This window comes from Tenrec ecaudatus, chromosome 15, assembly GCF_050624435.1.
Source record: "Tenrec ecaudatus isolate mTenEca1 chromosome 15, mTenEca1.hap1, whole genome shotgun sequence".
NCBI lineage: Eukaryota > Metazoa > Chordata > Mammalia > Afrosoricida > Tenrecidae > Tenrec > Tenrec ecaudatus.
In genome coordinates this window covers 52,733,016-52,753,868 of record NC_134544.1, presented here as the reverse complement: position 1 = coordinate 52,753,868, position 20,853 = coordinate 52,733,016, and the positions used below count along the sequence as shown (strand labels likewise).

The 20,853-nt window shown below is 42.7% G+C and overlaps 1 protein-coding gene across 4 annotated transcripts in view; it reads right to left on the bottom strand.

Moving 5' to 3' along the window:
- OSBPL1A (oxysterol binding protein like 1A) overlaps positions 1-20,853 on the bottom strand; it is a 243,314-nt gene that overhangs the window by 49,265 nt on the left and 173,196 nt on the right. The gene's annotated exons all lie outside the window — the stretch shown is intronic.

The following is a 20,853-nucleotide window of genomic DNA, read 5'->3' as shown; positions in this document are numbered from 1 at the left end:
CAAACACCTAACGTTGGGGAGGATGTGGCGTAACTAACATTCTCACACCCGCTGCTGGGAGCGGAAAATGCTCGGCGCCTTTGGTAACACATGGTAACATCGCGTGAGGCTAAGCCTACACCTCACTCTCCTATGAGGCAACAACTCCCTTGTCCATAACCATGACGCTGAAACACATCAATAGAAAGGTGATGTACAGCAATTTTACTTTCCTAATCACACTAACCTAGAAGCACCCCAAATGTCTATCAACAGTACAGCTAGCTTTGCTCAGATGCAGCAATGAAAAGGGTGGATAGTGACGTACACAATCAGGATGCGTCTCACAGCACCGTGTTCAGTGACAAAAGCCAGATTCCAAAGGGCACAAGCTTTATGAATGAAACACAATGCAGTTCAAAACCAGACCAGGAATCCCAACACTGGGAACTTTCTGGAATGATGGAAAAGTTCTATATTTTCAATGACATGCTAGTTACACGGGCATCTGCATTTGGCAGACCTCATGAAGTCATGCATTTAAAATTGATGGGTGCCAATCAACACTTCTCAGATTTTTGGTCTCAAGATCAATGTCCACTCTTAAAAGTTATTAAGGACACAAAGAAAGTGGTTTTTTTTAATGTGAGTTATATCTACTGCTACTTACTGTAGTAGAGATAAATACCGAGAATATACCTTTTAAACTTATGAATCAACTTCATACCGGAACGATAACATTAATCGGAGGAGAACCATGAGGTTTTCAGTTCCTGGGTCCTCCGCTGTCCTACAGGGTTACTATGAGTTGAAATCGACTCCATCACAGCGAGTGTTAAAAAGATACATGCCAACATAAATACCATTTTTAGAAATGAAAAACAAGTCTATTTTCCACAACAAAAGATAGACTTAATTATAACAACAGTGCTGCTTCACATTTCTGTCTCCTCTTTAACAGAAGCCCGCTGGATTCCCCTAACTGCTTCTGCATTTGATCTGCCATCACACGTCACGTGGTCTGGGAGGCTCCAGTGGGACACTCATGAGAATGAGAACGAGGAAAGGAAAATGGCTTTGAAATACTGTGAAAATTGCTTGCACCGTGTAATCTTCTCAAGGGCTTGGGGGACAGCAAAGGTGCAGACCACACTTTAGAGAGGCCTGGCTCAGACTGCCAAGGTACACTGCGCCTGCCACGAGGGAACCTCGAAACAGGGCCACTGGAAAGAACACTTGCTCACCATTATTGAGACTGAATTCCCACTAGTATGGTTGACTCTGAGAACCGCTCCACAACACACTCGAGACGACTCAGAGTTGAGAGATGTCTGTTTCAAAATACTATTTCATTTCTGGGTTCTGCTTTCATGTTTTAAAGAGCCCGCCCTTCTGCAATTAAGTAAATTCAGAGATCTTTGAAGGCCATGAGTAAGATAACATTCAACCATTCTGGCTCAAACTCATCTTTAGTAGTCTGATTGGCTTAAACAAGGATGGGTATAATTTTCATATCATCTTCCCATTTACATCTGAAAGTATTCCTGATTTCCTTGGCCGTGCAACTCCAAAGAATTTCAGTGTTAAAAGTTGATGCAATCTGATTTTCTTACTGAAAATTACACTAAGAGGCAAGCAGGGAAATAATGTATGCCCTCCCAAACTGGTAAGATTTGTACAAGCTTAAAACTATTATTCTGTCTTCATTATTAATACTATTAATCAGCATTTTATTATAAAGTAGGAGAAACAAGACTGTCAAAGACATCTTACATAAGAAACATCTGATAGCTTTCATATACTGAAAGCAAAATGATTAAATGGGACTTAACACCAGACGACTTTGTTTAGTACTCTTGGCTTGCAGGGCTCATACTGTATGGTAACCCTCTGCTTAGTCTCAGGGTTTGAAGTCGGGCACAAAGTTCTCCGTGTGGGCAGGATGATGCCATTCTGAAACTGAGTGGAAACAGGCTCAGTTGAACAGGAAGGACATGGGGTTAAATGACAGATGGGAACCTGCTCCTAGACATCCTGGACCAAAAATAGCTTCCCTTCTTAGAAGCAGGTCAGAACAAGTCTGAGATGAGAGCTACAAGATTTGTCATATGGCTTCCTAGTTACGTATCTAAAAAAAGCCCAAAACCTAAAGTACCCAACCAAACACAACTGGGATTTCCCAGTTCCCATTTTCAGCTTACTGTGAGGATTTTTGGAGCCATGGTGCCATAGTGGTTCCTCATTGGGCTGCTAATCGCAAGCTCGGTACTTCAAAACCACCAGCCACTCCATGGGTGAAAGGTGAAGCTTTCTACTTCCTGAAAGAACTACAGCCGCAGAAACCCACAGGGGCAGCTCCAACCTACTGAGTCACTGGGATAGACTGGCTGGCAGGGAGTTCCTGAGTTTATCCTAAGAAGTGGCCCATCCCAATGGAGATCCCCTCATAGAGGGGTTTAGGAGAGGAGATGGGTCAGTCAGGGTGCGAGGTAGTACCAATGAAGAGCACAGCTTTCCCCCAGATCCTGGATGCTTCCTCCCCCCAACTACCATGATCCGAATTCTACCTTGCAGGACTGGATAGGGCAGAGGTTGTACACTGGTACATATGAGGGCTGGAGGCACAGGGAATCCTGGGTGGATGATACCTTCAGGACCAAGGGTGTGAGGGGTGATGCTGGGAGAGTGGAGGGTGAGTGGGTTGGAAAGGGGGAACTGATTACAAGTATCCACATGTGACCTTCTCCCTGGGAGAGGGACGGCAGAGAAGGGGGGGAAGGGAGACTCTGGATAGGACAAGATATGACAAAATAACGATGTATAAATTACCAAGGGCACATGAGGGAGGGGGGAGTGGGGAGGGAGGGGAAAAAAAAGAGGACCTGATGCAAAGGGCTTAAGTGGAGAGCAAATGCTTTGAGAATGATTGGGGCAGGGAATGTATGGATGTGCTTTATACAATTGATGTATGTATATGTATGGACTGTTATAAGAGTTGTATGAGCCCCCAATAAATTGTTTTAAAAAAAAGAAGCAGCCCATCTCAGAACTGGAATGTTAGCCTCCATGGGCAGTGAGAGGGGGGCGTGATCCCAGTTCTCTTCTAGACTGTAGATCTATCTGCCTTAGATGGAAATGGCTGATACTCAGAATGCAGCACTGGAACCAAGTCACAATTACTAGACTATGTGACCTGGAACAAAATTGCTGAGACTTTTGGTCCTCAAAGGCCTGGACACTATGCAAAACAACAACAACAATAAAAAACAACCCCCCAAAACAAAAAACCATGAAGTTGAAGAGAATGCAGAAAGCAGAGACGGACTGAACTTTGAAGCTTCAGCAACCTGCCTCCTTCCCTGTTTCTGCGCTTCCCAGTGGACTGTGGTCAGTCCAAATGTACCCGTGTGGACTACGAGCCACAAGACGGTGTTGGAATCCGCCTGAAGGTGTCTTAAGAGACAGACATGGGATCTTCTTCCAAAAGTCACAGCCTTGAAAACCTTCTGGAACAAATCTACACACAGGCACCTATCATTTTATAATCTATGTCCTGTATGTGTCCCATTTGTTGTCCCTTTCCTACCTGTTTTTGTGATGAATCAATCTGCCACCACTTATGATTTAGTGACAATGTCCTTCGTTTTCTACACTTTGTAATTGAGCCAGGTGGCTTTGAGTCCCTCAGGCACCATGGCGGCTTCATGCTGATGGTCGCTCATAGGAATGATTTGTTGCTGACTTTTATTTTGTCTTTGTTCTATTGAAGACGTACTAAAGTGGCCTCTGGAGAATGTATTTGACTTTGGGGGTCTCCTTTTCCCTAGAACATCCTAAAATACACAATCAGATCCGAGTCAGGATCCTTGGCCTTCAGAGGTTGCTTTGTTATTGATGTCAAGCATATCTCGAAGGAAATTGCTAGGAAGACAGAGGGCAGGTTGAGTCAAGAAACCCTGAAGTTTATTTTGCAAGCACAAAACAGATGGAAACAGTGGGATTTGCTGCCCCCAAACTGCTTCGGGAATCAAGCAAGTTTTATACCCAAACTATGTGATAAAAAGCGGGTTGAGTAATGATCACAGGAAACAATCAATACTCCAAAGTATGAAACAATGAGCAAGTTGTGCAATGGGCACAGGAAACAATGACCAGTGCCTTCATGTTTCAAAGGGTGACGGTGATCAGGAGTGCAACATTTCCCAGCCCACCATCTCCTGAAGCACCCTGTTCCATGGCTTATCTAAAGGGGTGTTTCTTCATGCCTGACTACCTGTTTCTAATGGCCTTGATTACTGCATCCCTAAGTTAGAAGACTAAGCTACTGATTATAAGCTTAAAAGGAATTACTGCTGCATGGCAGAGGGTGGTGCAGGCACCAGTGGAAAACTCCACTTCGGATTTCCAACAAACGAAATCTTAAATGATGTGTATTTCTAGTTTTTTCTTATTAACACCAGGTTAACTCTAACTCTAACTCTAACTCTCTCTCTCTCTCTCTCTCTCTCTCTCTCTCTCTCTCTCTCTCTCTCTCTCTCTCTCTCTCTCTCTCTCTCTCTCTCTCTCTCTCTCTCTCTCTCTCACACACACACACACAATCAAAAATAGACAAAGCTTATTTTTTTCTAACATTAAAAGAATGGGTAGCTCTTAGGAGTAGAAGGTTTTTTTCCCCCCCATTAAAAACTACTGCACATTATAGGAGAGTACTTTTTCCCCCTAAGGATTATTTTGAGAGCAAATGTTTAAAATCTTGACTCTGTTTAAAATTGGCGAACATCTTCATGCGCATGTGTTCTTTGGAATGGCTACGCGGATGCAGCTGGGCATGGCTACAGGCTCAGAGGACAGACTCCTTATCAATCAACTGAAATCTGAAGCGTGCCCGGCCTTGAGCAAACAACATCCAGGTGCTTAATCAATGCTTTGGGGCTATGATGTGAATGCTATACAAATTGTGACATAAAACAAACAAACTTAGCCGCCCAAATTCAAGGGCAGGACAGCCTACCTTCAATTCTAGACCATGGAAGTGTTCGTCTAGGGCTGAGTCTGTATTTTAAGAACAGAAAGGGTCTAGGGCAGTGTTTCCCAACATGAATGATACCGCCCCCTAGTGATACTCCCCCATCCAGGGGCCGGGTGCTGCAAAAACCGATGCCTACACTTTATTCTGGATTATGGGCTAAAGAAAGTTTTCACTTGGCGGGGGGGAGGGGGGGTGCTGAATTTTTATTTTTTCCTGAAAAGGGGGCAGTAGTCAAAGAAGTTTGACAGCCAATGCTGTCTGGAGCTGGGACCGCAGTGGCATGCAGATCCCAGCACTTATTGGCTAAATGATCTCGGGTAAATAGTGTAAACTTGCTTTGTTTTAATTTCTTCACCTGTAAGCCTGGGGGTATTATATCCTCCTACCTTCAAGGGGCTTCCAAATGTTTGTGGAATAAAAAGAATGAGATGATTCCATAAACTTTCTGAGGGCCCCCTGTATAATTCAGGAATGTCTAGAGCAGGGATCCTCAAACTATGGCCCGCGGGCCACATGCAGCCCACTGAGGACATTTATCTGGCCCGCTGGGGTGTTTTAGCCCCATTTGTTTTTTACTTCAAAATAAGGTATGTGCAGTGTGCATAGGAATTTGTTCATAGTTGTTTTTTAAACTATAGTCCGGCCCTCTAACAGGTATGAGGGACAGTGAACTGGTCCCCTATTTAAAAAGTTTGAGGACCCCTGGTCTAGAGAATAAACAGCGAAGTTTCATCTCGGTCTGAAGGATCACAGATCTTACAGTATACAATGTAGAGGGCAAGGTGTGGTTGTTACTGCTGTACACATGATTGTAGAGGGCTCTGGAGATGAAGCAGAAATAGCTCCCCCAGATGACTGCACGGGGCTCTAGTTCTTGGTATCCAGAGCTTTTGAGGAGCAGCCTGTTGCTTTGAACCAGCTGCGGTGCTCCAAGGGTTAAGCGCCCAGCTGCGAATTGAGAGGCCAGTGGTTCAAACCAACCAGCCTCTTCCTCGGAGGAAACACCTGGGAAGCTGCACCGTTGTGAATGGGTATTTGGCAACTCCCTATGGTACTCTACTCCAACAAGTAGGGTCAAGAGGAATCGGAAGTGATTAGACAGCTCACAAGTACAAAGCTCATTTTAAAGAGCCCTGGTGGTGCAGTGGTTAAAGCACCCAGCTGCTAACCCAAAGGTCGTGATTTGCCTCCCGCAGCCACTGGGAAAAGACATGACTGTGAGCGGCTGTTAGGGCTCCCAGGCTTGGCAACCTCAGGAGGCTGTCCGCTCTGTCCTCCAGACTCACTCGGATTTGGACTTGACTGAATGGCCCGGGGGGGGGGGGGTCAGTTTTCTGCATGCGCATTCTAGAGCAGAAGGGGAGGCGTGGGAAGAAAATTAAATGCTTAACAAAGTCAGGTGACTGAGCCCGAAACCAGCAGCAGCACTGTGGGCCAAAGGGTCTGAGCTATGGTCATGGTGCAGCCTTGGTGGCCTAGTGGGTTACATGTCAGGTTGCTAACTTCAAGGTTAGCAGTTGGAAACCACCAGGTTCTCTGAGGCAAAAGAGGAGGCTTTCCACTCCTTGTGAAGATTCACTGTCTCTGAAACCCACAAGGGCGGTTCTGCTCTGTCCTACTGGGTCACCATGGGTTGTCATCGCTGGGACAACAGCGAGCTTGGTGACTGTGGTTTTATGATCATGGCACAATGTCACCTTTCAGCAATGTACTGGCAGTATTCAAACATTGGAAATACCAAAGCTCTTACATAAGAAACACGATTCTCAAGAATCTGTGATTATAAGCATTTTACTTGGTTCACCCACAACTCATTTTTTTTAGAGAGTGATTAGCTGTCCCAACCATGCTACCTTTAAGTCCAATCAGGAAATTATAAAATATAATGGAACCATACTTTTTTTTGAGGGGGAGTAAGGAGTACTGGCCCGAACTGTGTTATGCCACCTCTTACTTCTCATTAACACTGGCCCCGCCCTAGTCTACTACAAAGCACAGTCAGCTGAGATCAGTGCCTCATCAAACACTGTTCCATGGGGCGTCCATACGAGGAAGGGAGGCACTGCAGGTAATCCATGCGAGTCACTGCGGCACGAACAGAGAATGGGCCAGGAAGCCACTGACTATGGTAAAAACCAGAGCTCATCTTGGCATTTAAATCTGGGCTCACCGACGTTCAACATCAACATGACTCAATAGCAGGTCGGCTCTGCTGGACAATTCGGGCTGATCACATTTTACACAATGAATGGGGTTTGAAAATAGCTGTGTGCCAATCAATTTTCCTTAAGATGTTTCATTTGGGGGGACTTTGAAAACATCTGTATGTTTTAAAACAATTTCTTCTTTTGTTTATTGACACTGTGAGGGAGGACAAGCCATCCTGAGCTAACAGAGCAAACAATAAATACCAAGCTGTCCCTGGAGGCCGTTTTCTCCTGTAGGCCAAGTTCAGAGTGTCACAACTCCCATGGGAGAGAAAGGCTCCAGTGTGCTTGTAGAGTAAAACGTACACGTCACCAGAAGTGAAGCTGCCCCTGTTTGGGGTATTATCATTCAGAAATGGGTAGAGTCGTGGGGCAAGGTATACATGGGATTCAAAGCCATTCACAGATGGTTTTGCACTGAAAGATACTTCCCCGGGCACAACCACCTGTATGTTCACCTATGCACGTGTGAATGTGGGGCGCAGCACCTTCAAACAGAACAAGGTCCCAAGCCAGAATATAGATTCTAATAAATATCTGCTTCTTTCTTTGACTATTTTGGGGATTCGGAGTGTTTACACAGCAAACTTGAAACAGAAATTGGATATTTACCTCAGAGATTCAAAAAGTCGAGGGATCAAGAGGAGACAGTAATGAGACCTCTGTCTGAGGAAAGCAATGTCAGGGGACCTAAATGAGGAACAGAGCTCCCAGCTTCTAGCCACCTCTTGTTTACATGTCTGACAAGGTTCATTTACAGCCAGCTTTCTAGAGCCCAGTGCTCCTGTGGCATTCTGAATAGAACAAGGAACCAAGCCCAAACCCAGACACCCTTGTAAAATATGATGGGAATCAAGGCCAGAAGACTTTAAATATTTACCAAAAGAAGCCAGTTATATGCTGAGACCAATCATCTCATTTCAGCCACCGCTTCCCCAAACTCCCTTTTCAAATGAGTACAAGTTTGAAAAACCCACGCAATACTTTGGGATAAGAGCTAAATGGAAGAAGACACGTGTGTTGACCCGTTTTGCTTAGGGCTCCTCAGTTTTCACACGTATGTAACAGCACCTGACACTTAATGAGCTGAGTGCACTGCTTTGCAGAGCTTGCCATCATGGGCCAAGCAGGCAGGTCTTATTATTACACCCAGTTTGCAAATGACGAAGCTGCGTTTCAAAGAAACTATAACCTGCTTGAAGTCAGGTAACTGGTAGCTATGGGATTCAAACCAAGGTAGCTCTTAATGAGTGTATTTTATTCGCTTACTAATATCTTTTTCGAAGAAGAAATATAGATGTATTCTACCAGAGGAAGAAGGGGGGTGGGGGGAGGTGGGGGTAGCACAAGCTATTGGGAGGTTTGATAGGTTGTGAACTACAAAAATGATGATCTGAAATGTAAACTCCTACCTAATGCACAATAAAGTTAAAGAGATAATATAGGTTGTGGCAAAGATAAGAACCCAAAGCTGGGATTTCATTCGACAGCGCTGTCACGGAAGTGTTTTAAGTAAATACATTAATCTCACTGTGCTTCCTTTGAAGGCAGCCTGGTGGCACTGGCCACGTGGTTGGCAGTTGTGAGAGCGATGACGCTGTCCACTCCCGTAACGACCCACAGAGTCCGAGTCTCGCACTGAGTCGGAAATGACTCAACGGCAGTGGGCGGGGTTCGGTTGGAGGCTTCATTTAAAAGCAGCCTTGTGTTTCTTTTGACAAGGCTGGAAAAATGCTTTTCAATTCATACCATAAAAAACAAACTAGTTTCTTTCATGATATTAAAGAACTCGAACATTGGTAAGTTCAATAATCCTACAGAAAAAGGGACCAGGGATACGCGCAGTTCAGAGAGAAAGAAATATGAATCGGTCTTAGTTACGCATAAAAAGACTTTCAACTCAGAGAGGGCACTCTGTCAGAATGGAGCTTTGTTCTCAGACTGTAGAACAGAGTCGAGCAGTGATAGATATTTGTTGAATAAAATATTTATTCATGTACAGTGTGTGGACAGAAGGGCAAGATACAGGAACAGCATTGTGAATTTTTCTACCATTTGTGTAGAAAAATATTTTATGCTCAGATAAGCTTAAATATGCATAAAATATCTGAAAGGCAAAGAGCTAATAATAGTGTTTGTATTTGGGGAAGATAGGGGGGTGGCTAACTTAAAAAGTGGGACTGAAATTGTGTAAAACAGATGCTATTTTCCTTCTGAATTTCGAACCACATGAATGTTGCACTTACTGAAAATATTTAAAAGAGACATCTTTAAACTAAAAACATATAAACATACACTCATATGTATGCATGTGCATGAATACATATACAAACACACATATATTTTAAGGATTAGAAAAAAGTAATCAGATTGACGAAGATCAAAGAACGTAACACCAAAATAATTGGGATCAGCATATATATTATTAAGTAGAAGGAAAATGATGTGCAAAATCATAATAAGCTACTAATTCACTAATAAAGAAGTAAATATGAAGATATCTTGGTATTGTTATATTAAAGATAAAATTACAGGAAGAATTATAAATACACTCCTAAGAGGGTGGGCCACCACTTGTCATTCAGTGTGTCACACCGTGGTGGCTTTGAATATAAGCAATATCCATATCTCCTTCAGAAGGAGCATGGCTCAGAATGAGAAGATACAGTGGCAAACATCAATTAATGATTAGAGCTTGGAATGGATGAATTATGAACCTGGGACAATTTGGAAGTCATTAAAAATAGAATGAACTGCATAACGATTGGTATTCTGGGTGTTAATCCGCAAAAACAGACTGATAGTGGACACTGAATCCGAGAGTCAGCTGGCTGACTGTGCCAGGAATGACACAATCAAGAGGACCATTCGAAGAGCTATCCTGAAGTACAATGCAGGCTGTGGCAGGACAGTGTCTGGCTGCGTGCACGGAGGTCTGGTAAACACAACTATTATTCAGATGCATGCACCGACCATTGAAGCGAGCGAAAAGAAACGGAAAAAGTCACCCCATGTCTCCTGTCTGAAATTGATCAAACATGCAATCAAGAATCATTGAAAATGACTGATTAGAACGCAAAAGTCGGGGGGGGGGGAGGCAGGAACAGTGGTTGGAAAATAAGGCCTTGATCACAGACATGAAGCTGGAGATCACATGATAGAGTTTCACAAGACCAATGACTTCTTCATGGCGATTAACTTTTTTCAGTCACACCAAAGGCACACGGACTTCTCCACATGGAATACACTGACATCAAACTGACTACACCTGTGGGAAGAGAGCATGGAAAAGCTCAACACCAGTAGCAAACGCCAGACTAGGGGCCGACTGTGGAACAGACCATCGATGGCTCACGTGTAAGTTCAGGATGGAGTGGAAGAAGATGCACAGGAGTCCATGAGGGCCAAAATGTGACCGTCTATCCCACCTGAATATCGAGCACACCTAAAGGATATATTTGATGCGCTATCTACTAATGATCGTGACCTGATGAGTTGTGGGATGACATCAAAAACATCATTCATGAAGAAAGCCAAAGGACATTAAAAAGACAGGAAAGAAAAGAACAAGGTGGATGTCAGAGGAGATGCTGAAACTTGCTCTAATTATAGCGCCGTTAAGGCAAATGGAGGAAATGGCAATTGAGTTGAACAGAAAATTTTAAAGGGCAGCTCAACAAGACAGAGTAAAATAATATAATGAAATGTACAAAGACTTAGGGAAACAAAAAGAAAGCACACACTCAGCAATCTTAAGCTGAAAGTCCTCAAGAAGAAAGTCAAACTCTGAGTTGCAATACGGAAAGATCCTATGGGCAAAATATTGAATCATGCAGGAGGCATCCAAAGAAGATGGAAAAAATGCCCGGTAACTTTACAAAAAAGAACTCGTTGACATTCAACCATTTCAAGAGGTATCATGTGAGTAAGAACCAACGGTACTCAAGGAAGGCGTTCAATCTGCACTGAAAGCATTAACCAAAAACAAGGCTCCAGACATTGATGGAATACTAATGGAAATGTCTCAACAAGTTGAGGAAACATGGAAGGACTCACTCATTGATGTTCAAGAAATATGGAAGACAGCTACTTGGCCAACTGATCGGAAGAGGTCGGTTTGTGGCCATTCCAGAGAAAGGTGACCAAACAGAGGCACAAATTATAGATCATTGATATAGAATACAAGTAAAATTTTGCTAAAGCTCATCCAACAGTGGTTGCTGTAGTGTCTTGAGAGGGAGCTGCTAGACAGTCCAGAATCAGAAGAGGTTGTAGAACAAGGACTATCACTGCTCATGTCAGATGAATCTTGGCTTACAGTAGGGAACACCACAAAGATGTTGACTTGTATTTCATGGACGACCGTGTGGATGTTAACACAGGGTGTAAACAACGTACCAGGGTGAAGGATGCATTGGGAAGTTCTTTCGAGAAGTAGAGCCAACAAATGCAGATGGACAGTGGATTAGCAGCATTATAACCACTACTTTGCAGTCCCTTGTGAAAGAAGGATGCAGCCAATGATTACGGATGGCGGCTAAAATCATTAATTAGGTGGAAGGCTGTCAGAGAACTTACTCATGGAGGTGTGTGAAATTGGCTGGGCCCAGAAAGCAATGCGAATATCATAAAACCAATTAGAACTGAGACTGCACTTATCCCTAGTTGATGTGATCCAAGGAAGTACAATAGTTTCTATACTTATGAAATAATCGTGTTTAAAACAGAGTAATCTACCCAGTTTGCAGAAGGCTATGGATGACAGTGGAAGCCAAAATGCATTTGCAGGATCCACACATGGATTAAGAGTCCAGTAAAAAAAAAAAGCCTCTGGCAATAATACAGGGCTGTGAATTGCCTCGTTATCAGAGAGAGCATTGTAACGCCCATTATGGCAGATGGAGTTGAGTTAAAATACAATGTCCTGTCATTTGATTTCCCTTTTAATCCATTGTAAAACTGTTCTAGCTTTTAATACATATATATTTTAAAGTGCTAAATGACTGTTAACAAAACAATTCTGAAAACGCTGCTACTGACCATACCCGCCAGGAGGAAGAGCGGCAGGTGTAGGATTGAAAGTTTACCACATTATAGAATAAGGTAATTCTCCAAACCACATTCTGCATGGCAAATCTTCATAGTGAAAGAGTTCAAAATGTGGGGAAAGCAATTTGGGGGCCTTACAGAGAAGTGGGAAGCTGTCTAAGTAGAGGTGAGTAAAACACTGTCCTTTAGGTTGCAGACCGTGCCTGCCCTTCGGTTTGAAATTGCCCTAGATTCGTATTAGAGTGAGAGTCTAGCTTCTCCACAGAACAGGGACTCTGTACAAAAGACACAATCTGGCCAATCTGGGGTGAATGCCTACAAAACTTGTCCCCAGTACCATGAAGTCATGCAAGAGATGTGAGTACAGGGAAGAGGTCTAACCAGAGGGTAGGGCGGTCAGGTCCTCTGCTGCTGCCCAGCCATCACAGAATGGTGCCGTCCGACATGCTCACGAAGCTGGAAATGACAGTGACGTCTGCTGACTGAACAATGTCAGGCAGAGCCCTTAATGGTGGGTGTGTGCCCCAAGCTGACGAAAAAGTCAAAGTGCAAATCTAACTTACAGTTTTCCGACAAAACTTTTTGGCTCTCATTCCATTTTTTTTTATCAATTTCAAGTGAAGTTTGTGCAAAATAGTTTTCTCTTCATTCAACGATGTGCACCAAAAAAGGAATCTACTTGTTATCTTCTTGGTAGGCTTTGACATCAGATTGTTCCAGTTTTAATATTTTGTTTTCTTTTGAGATTTTTCTCTCTTCTGACTAGTCATTGTTGTTGGTTGGTTTGCTTGCTCCCTGATTGTTTTATATGATTGTTGTGTATGAAATCCAGGATAGATAGATCTATAGACAATAACTGGATGAATAATTACCTAGAGGCACAGCAGGGAGACAGTGGGGGAAGTGAGGAGCTAATAACAACGAATAGGGGAGGACAATGTTCTGAAATTGCGGTGATGATTACATAACTCTTCTTGATTGAAAAATTAAGTGGTTGATATGTGAAGTAGATGGCAATACAATTATTTTTTAAGGGATATATTTAAGGCCAATCTAAATCGAGTCAAATCTCTCTATATAGCTACACCAATTTACAGAAAACTCAGGAGACAGAGGAACAAGTATACTAGCACCAGGGGAATACAATGAGGAATATCCAGACTACATACATTCCACAGGACAAATGACCAGGTCCTTTCTCAAGTAAACATCAAGGGAAAATATGAGGACGGGAGAAGAAATCCAGAGATTAAAATGGAATCAAGACAAACAGACAGAAACACATTATGTTGACTTTTGGATTTTATTTTTTAACACACTGTTAAATGACACTTAGGAGAAAATTGGGGAAACTGGAATATTACAGAAATACTTGAATTATTAAACTATTTTCTTATGTGTAATAAAGTTATCACGGCTATTTTAAAAGGGAAAAATGTCCCAGTGCTTTAGAAATACATACTGAGTTATTTATATATATATGTATATGTATGATTGATGGTATATCTTGGATTTATTCTAATATATAGGAGAATGGGATTTGTCTCCTTGGTTTGGAAGTGTGGGGTTTGGGTTTCATGGGACATTTTAAATCAGCCCAGTGTCATGTGTAATGGTTTATTGTACTTCACAAGTCACCGTCTGGAGCCTTGGCTCGTAAAACCTTGCCAGTGACCATCCAAGGCAAAACAATCCATCTCTACTCACTCGGCAGCCACCAAAGGACGGTAGAATAAGGAACAAGGGGAAGAGAGAGGATATATGGCTAATTGTTCCCCCCACCCCCACAAAAACAGCTTCCTTTGTCATGAGACTACCTGGGGCCTGGCTACCATTATTGATGGTATATTGATTATATAAAGCAATCTATTATACTTTAGCTTAACTAATAATCAATCTGCTGTGAGCATTATGTGCTTTCAAGAACGATCTATATGGAATCGAATTGACAACAGTACCTCTGAAACTTAAGACAGGAAATTTACGGGGTTGTGAGTTGCTGTGAATGGGAGAACAGCTCAGAACAGCAGGCTGACATAGTCGAATGTCTCAAAGAACTGACCCAGGGTCAGCAAGTTGTACATGTAGAAACTGATGAACGGGGTGCGTCTCGCTGCACATATTCTTAACAACAAGAAAATCGTTTTTTAAATTATGGGGATGGGAGCATTATAGTTGAGACCATGCTGGGCGCTCGATGATAGCTGCTGTGTTGGAAGATGGGGGCAAGGAGGGCATTACACTATTCCCTCTGCTCGTACTTGTAGGTGTGTGTGAGAATTTTCATCATAAAAACACTTTTTTTACATGGGATTATACAATTCAAAATTTAATTCCTTTTTGTCCTCCTTCCTACCCCAGGAAAATAACTTAGTTTACAAGCTGTTTAATATTTATTTTGCTCATTCAAACATAGTTCCAGATCATGGCTGTCTTCAAAATTGTTCTCAGTTGCCTACAATAGTCCCAACAACAACAAGAACAAAACAAACTCTCTGTCATCAAGTCAATGCTGACTCCTATTGACCCTATAACAGTGGTTCTCAACCTTCCTAAGGCGTGACCCTTTCATACGGTTCCTCATGTTGTGGTGACACCCCAACCATAAAATTATTTTTTGTTGCTACTTCATCACTGTAATTTTGCTACTGTTATGAATTGAGTGACCCCTGTGAAAGGGTCATTCAATCCCCGAAGGGGTCATGACCCACAGGTTGAGAACCTCTGCTGTAAGACAAGGTAGAATTGCCCCTGTGAGTTTCCAAGACTGTAACTCTTTATGGGAATAAAAAGCCCTGCTTTTCTTCCAAGGAGTGGCTGGTGGTTTCAAACTGCTGACCTTTCGGATTGCAGCCTAATGCATAACCACTGTGTCATGATGGCAAATATTCTGAGAGCCCTTTGAGTTGGGCAAAACTATCTCTTACCATCCTTTGCTTACAGAAGGCTAGAATAGAATGGACATTGTGGTTTCTGATTGTCTTTTAAAGAATCTCAAAGGCTCCTGGGAAGTTTCTTGGGGTCTAGGGGAAGAAAATGGGTTGGGCTTATGATTCAGAGCTTCAGACCCCAACCCATCAGCAGACCCTCTTCTACCTGCTATGTAAACAAGGGCGCAAAGAGGTGAATGTTCTGGAAAAAGAGGACTCACAGTTTTCCTAAGAAATTCCTGGCAAAAAGCTCAGCAACTGAACCAAATATTACAAAAGTACTTACACTGAATTGAGGTGCAAACTGTTCATGAAAATTATGGAGGTGCTAACCAAAAGGATGGAAATTCAAGTCCCTCTAAAGTTGAAAGGGGGCCTGAAGATCTCCCCACCACCCTGCCCCTAAACCCCAGTCATTGCAAAGCCTAGACATTCAGCCCACATGACTGAACAATTCTGGACAATTCTAGTTAAGGTTCTTGCTCTTTCCCCCACAACTTCTGGGTCTTTTGAAATTCAGAGATGTAGCTGGTCCCTTGCTTAAGTAACCCTGTACCCTGCATGGAAGGGATTACACCAGGTATTTCCTGACAGATGAGAATGCTGTGCTGTCCAGACCACCCAGAGGATGAGTCCCTATGCAATTTGGTGCCCTGATTTAATAAAATCTGAACATCAGTGGAATGCAGATAACTGAGCCATAGCCTCACAGAATAAAACATTTTAATTTAGGTGTTTCCACATACACACCCCTGCCCCCATTCAATGGTTAAATATTACACTTCCCCACACCATTTACCAAACTGTCCTTGCATCTCAGTTGTCTGCGATGGCAGCTCTAGCACACATCTCATATTAACTAGCACATGGTTCATCTCAAATATAACACCTCTGTCTACGCGTGGGCCCTTGGGAACTTCTCCATTCCATTGGTCAGTCTATTTCTAGGCCCATTCCAGTGTCTTCATCACAAAAGTCTATCTTGACATCTAGAAGGACAAATGCCTTCCCTTCCCTCAGCCTGGCTGCTGGCAGCATTTGGGCTCCTCAAGACCCTTTGTGCTTCAATAGATATTGCAGGATCCAATCCAGTTTTCAGCTTCTGAGAAAAAGTGCATTAGGATTTTAATTTAAACTACACTGACTGTACAGCTCCATTCGGCAAGAACATCTTTATGACAATGGTTTTCCTTTTCATGAATGTCTTATAACAAGTTGAGTGTGTTTATAATCAGGCAATTATAAATATTACTAAAGAGCAGTGCCTACAAGCAGATACACGGTTGGCATGTAAGCTGTTGGATTATGGCCGGGACATTGTCAGCACTTCACCTCTTGTTCTCCACAATATCCTTGGGCAGATCGCAGCACACACAAATACCTATGCAAAAATCGCCTCTGTTAAACTCCCTGGGTGTGATCTCATTCGCTTGTCCACATTTGTGCAACTTACATGTCGTCTTTGCATAATAACAATTGTGTTTCTGATTCTATAGGAACCGTTTTTCAGTATTTCACTGGTAAGTTGTTTGCATAAACTTTAAAAAGATTACAAAAGTCCTCTTCTGTTTATGATTTGCTACGATACTTAGTAACTACAATGAATGAGTAACTTTATTGAAATGTTTTCTTACCCATTAGGATGGTCATGTGCTTATCTTCTTTGATCTATTAATGACATTAATACAGTGAATGGCATTTACAAAATTATAATATGAACCCAAACTTCCAGATTTGATTCATCTGCTCCACAGTCACATCTCTTACACCACATCCAGTGATGTGGATGAAATAAACATATTTCTTTCACATACACAGCGGAAAAGTGGCTATCAATTTAGAAGAGCACAGAATAAAGTTAATAAATTAGGTATACAAGTATCATATTACCCCTATGGAGCCCAGATGACAATAAACTCTATAAATAAAAATCTACACCCCAGTGCAGGCGAATTTTCCGAAAGCAACCTGATCTATCTTCTGGAAAAACAAACACTGCTATCAAAGTGGAGCATTTGTTTTGTGCATTCTCTATCCTGCACCACTTTGGGTTCTAGGTCATCAAACCAAAAGTGTAATTTTTCAACATTTCTCTAAAAAACACAGCAGTATGGTAAAAACCACCGGTCAGCGGAAGCACATATCAGTAATTCAAAATGAATAAAACCGATGCTTTCTCTACCAAATTCATACTATTAAGACATTGTAAACCCAAACCAAACTCACTGTCAAAGTCAATGCCAACACAGGGCAACCCTGTAAAAGACTTCTAAAACTTAAGTAAAGGACAAGGATCTTCATTTTGGAATTTCCGAGGAGACAGCGAGCAAGTTCCTTTAGCTCTGCCTCTTCATTCATGATGCCTCAAGCTACCCAGTTAGGTAAGAGAAGACGGACTTTGTGGGTAGTTATCACGCGGATGGATTAAAATCCAATTACACCTGTACTTTTATCATCCTGAAAAGAAACTTCTTAGTTTAGCATGCCTTATCTTGTACTACGTTCATACGACATGGCCTAGGGCTGATGTTTTTCTGGTTTTCCAACTGCTCCTTGTGGTGGAGGCGGCTAGGAAAGGAAACTCCATGAGACCGAGGCTTGGAGAAACAAGAGAGGATGGAAGAAGCTCTTCTACAGAAGTCAAGTACATGCAGTGTTCTCTGGATTGCAGGCATACTTTCCCAGGCACTACAAAAATATCCAGGATCCCTGGTGGTGCTTTGGGGTGAGCACTGGGCTGCAAACCACACGGTCAGCGGTTCAAAACCTGCCAGCTGCTCTGTGGGAGAAATATAGGAGCTTTCTACTCCTCTGCAGATTAATATCCTGGGAAACTATGTGGGGCGGCTAGGAGTCAGAATCTACTTGACAACAGGGAGCTTGGTTTAAGTTTATATGTTTATAAAACACACCAAGAAAGGGGAAATACGTCTTTTAGGAAAGCACATTTTCTTGGGGGTGAGTTGTATTCAATAATATGGCCCTTCTAGCCATAAGTTCTTGTGTGAGGTTTATAATTCCAGGGGGTATATGCGTGTGGCTGTATCCCACTTTGGAAGGCATTTTCTGCTATACAATGAACACGATTAGGGTGACAGTCAGACCTGACAAGCAGAAGGTATGAACCAAGCCACACCTCTGCTTCCTTGGGGAACTCTCTGTGACTACTTTACTGGAGCGTGTGACTTCAATCTTACAGAGCACAGCTGGGACGGCTCCTTAAACGTGAGGCTGACGGGGACTTCGCACATGCTATCGGAGGCACCAGGCCCTGGAGAAGGGCCACATGCTTGGGACAGGAAGCTGGCCTGCAGTGAGAGGATGGACACAGTGGCTGACACAGCAGTGATCGTGAGGATGGCTCAGGACTGGGCAGTGTCTTGTTGGATGAGACACAGGATCACCGTGTACGGGAATCAATTCAACACAGCCTAGCAACGACAACTGTATCAACGGATTGCTCAGCTTGAGCAGAGGCTTTTGAATCCCAAACACCAGTTGATATATTTTTTATTCATTGAGATTTAACACATATAGCATTCCATATTTCAATAAAATAAAATAGAATGTACAATTGTTATCACAATCAATTGCTAACACAGTCAGTTTTCAAACATTCTTTTTTCTACACGTACTCTTTGACATTGTCTTCCTTTTATCCGCCCCCCTCCCCAACACTGTACCTCCCCCCTCCCCCTTATTCTACTTGTCCATATAGGTTCATCAATCCTGGGTTTCATATACCAAAAACCAGAAAAGCAAGTAAAACAGCTTTAAGAGGGGTGATCTCAATTTACATAGCACCAGAGATCCACTCTAATATGAACAAACAAAAACCGAAGGAAACAATACAAACCCCAAATACAGAACATTTGGGAAACCAGATCAGGTTTCCACATCATAGGGGGGGATTTACTGACAAAGTTGTACTGTTCAGGTCAGAGTTATGCCTTTGATCTTCCATACTCCTCCCTCCCAAGCCCTCTGTTTAGTGACCACTTTCCTCCCATCCCTCAGTTTTAGACAGGGGGTGTTCCCAGGGGCGTATTTCCTAAGTAGTTCCACAAATGAATCTGGGGGTCCCACTGTCATCCATCGCCTTCTGCACACCGGATTCTCACAATTTAGGCTCTGACACTGATCCCTCCTTCAACTTCGGATTCTATGGATTCCTATCCTTCGGGGACTGATGATGGTGTGCTTCTTCCATGTGGACTTAGTTGACATCTCACTTAGATGGCTGCTTGTTTGGAGACAAGCCTTTAAGACCCAAGACGCTTTATCTGACAGCCGGGCACCATCTAAATTCTTCGCCACGCTTTGCTATAGCACCGGTGTCTTCTGTGTTCCCTTCCTGAGGGTGAGTGCAGTTGATAAAATTTTAAAGTGCTTAAGGTTAGATCAGAAAAGTCAGACAAAAAAGTTTGAATGAAATTTTTTAATATTTCAACAAACTTTATTTTAACAGTAAGTATGATTTGTGGACTCCAGGCTTCACAGTTTCAAGACCTTTAGGTAATTTACTGATACTAAGTTGAGCTAGTAGGTATTTAGCATAATTTAAATGTACATACTTTTACTTTTTATGCCACAGAGAAAACATATGAGCCTGCTAATAAGTGTGTTCACTTTGCCACTTTAACAGGTTTTACTATAGAGATGTGACAGAGATAAAAAAAAAGTTAAGAGCCTTATTTAAAAATTCAATTTTATATAGACCAAGTTTTTTCTAAGCTTTTTAATCTAAAGACTGATAGGCAAATTTATGAGATTTTAAAGAGCTTTAGTACCAAATACATAAAGTAAAACCTGGGTTACTCATTATTAAAATGACAACATTTTCTTTAATTACTGAAATGAAAAGTTAATTTTCTCCTCTATATAACCTGCCTGGAAGGCAAGACTTTGGTGTCTCACTAGAGTTCTGTCTCTCCCGAGTTCGTGTTGTGGGAAAAACAAGACAAAGGCTCCTTTTCTGAAATGGAACAAGGCTACTTCCCCACACCATCGGAGGGCTGGCAATGGCCTCAGTTTGTTCCATCTGCTCAGAATAGCTGAAGAGTGCCCGCCGATCCTTAGAGGTCGCATGTCTTGCACCTCCTTTACTGACTTAACTGTTCTTAGTGGTGGGAGCTGATCTCATTTATTGAGCGTTCACGTCTGTACCTTACTCGGGACAGACTATGGAAGAGGTAGGAGTATGATGTAATCCACTTCCTGCAAAAGCACAGTAACTGCTGCCATGGCTGCAGCAGGCTGACAAAGGCCCCCTGCCTGCCCAGAGGAGAAGGCCAGAAACCCCGCCAGACAAAGGATATGTTATCTAAGCAAAGCACTCATGCTGATTCTTCAACAACTGCATCTCCCACTGGATGCCTCTTTCCATTCCTCAACGATTTCACCTTTGTACTCAATGGATGAACACATTTGTATTACAGTTAAACAGATAAGGGCAGCTGGCAGACCTGCCAGGTGCATACTCCGGTATTTCCTTCCCAGGACAGAATTAGCCCCGGCCTCCCAGAGGGGTAGCCATAACTGCAAAAGGAAGCCTGGAAGACTGCTGCCCTGGACTGTACCATGGTCAATGGTGTCAAAGGAGAGCTGCCAACAGCACATTGACAGGGCTTCCCCAGCCAAGCAAAGAACACGCTAAACT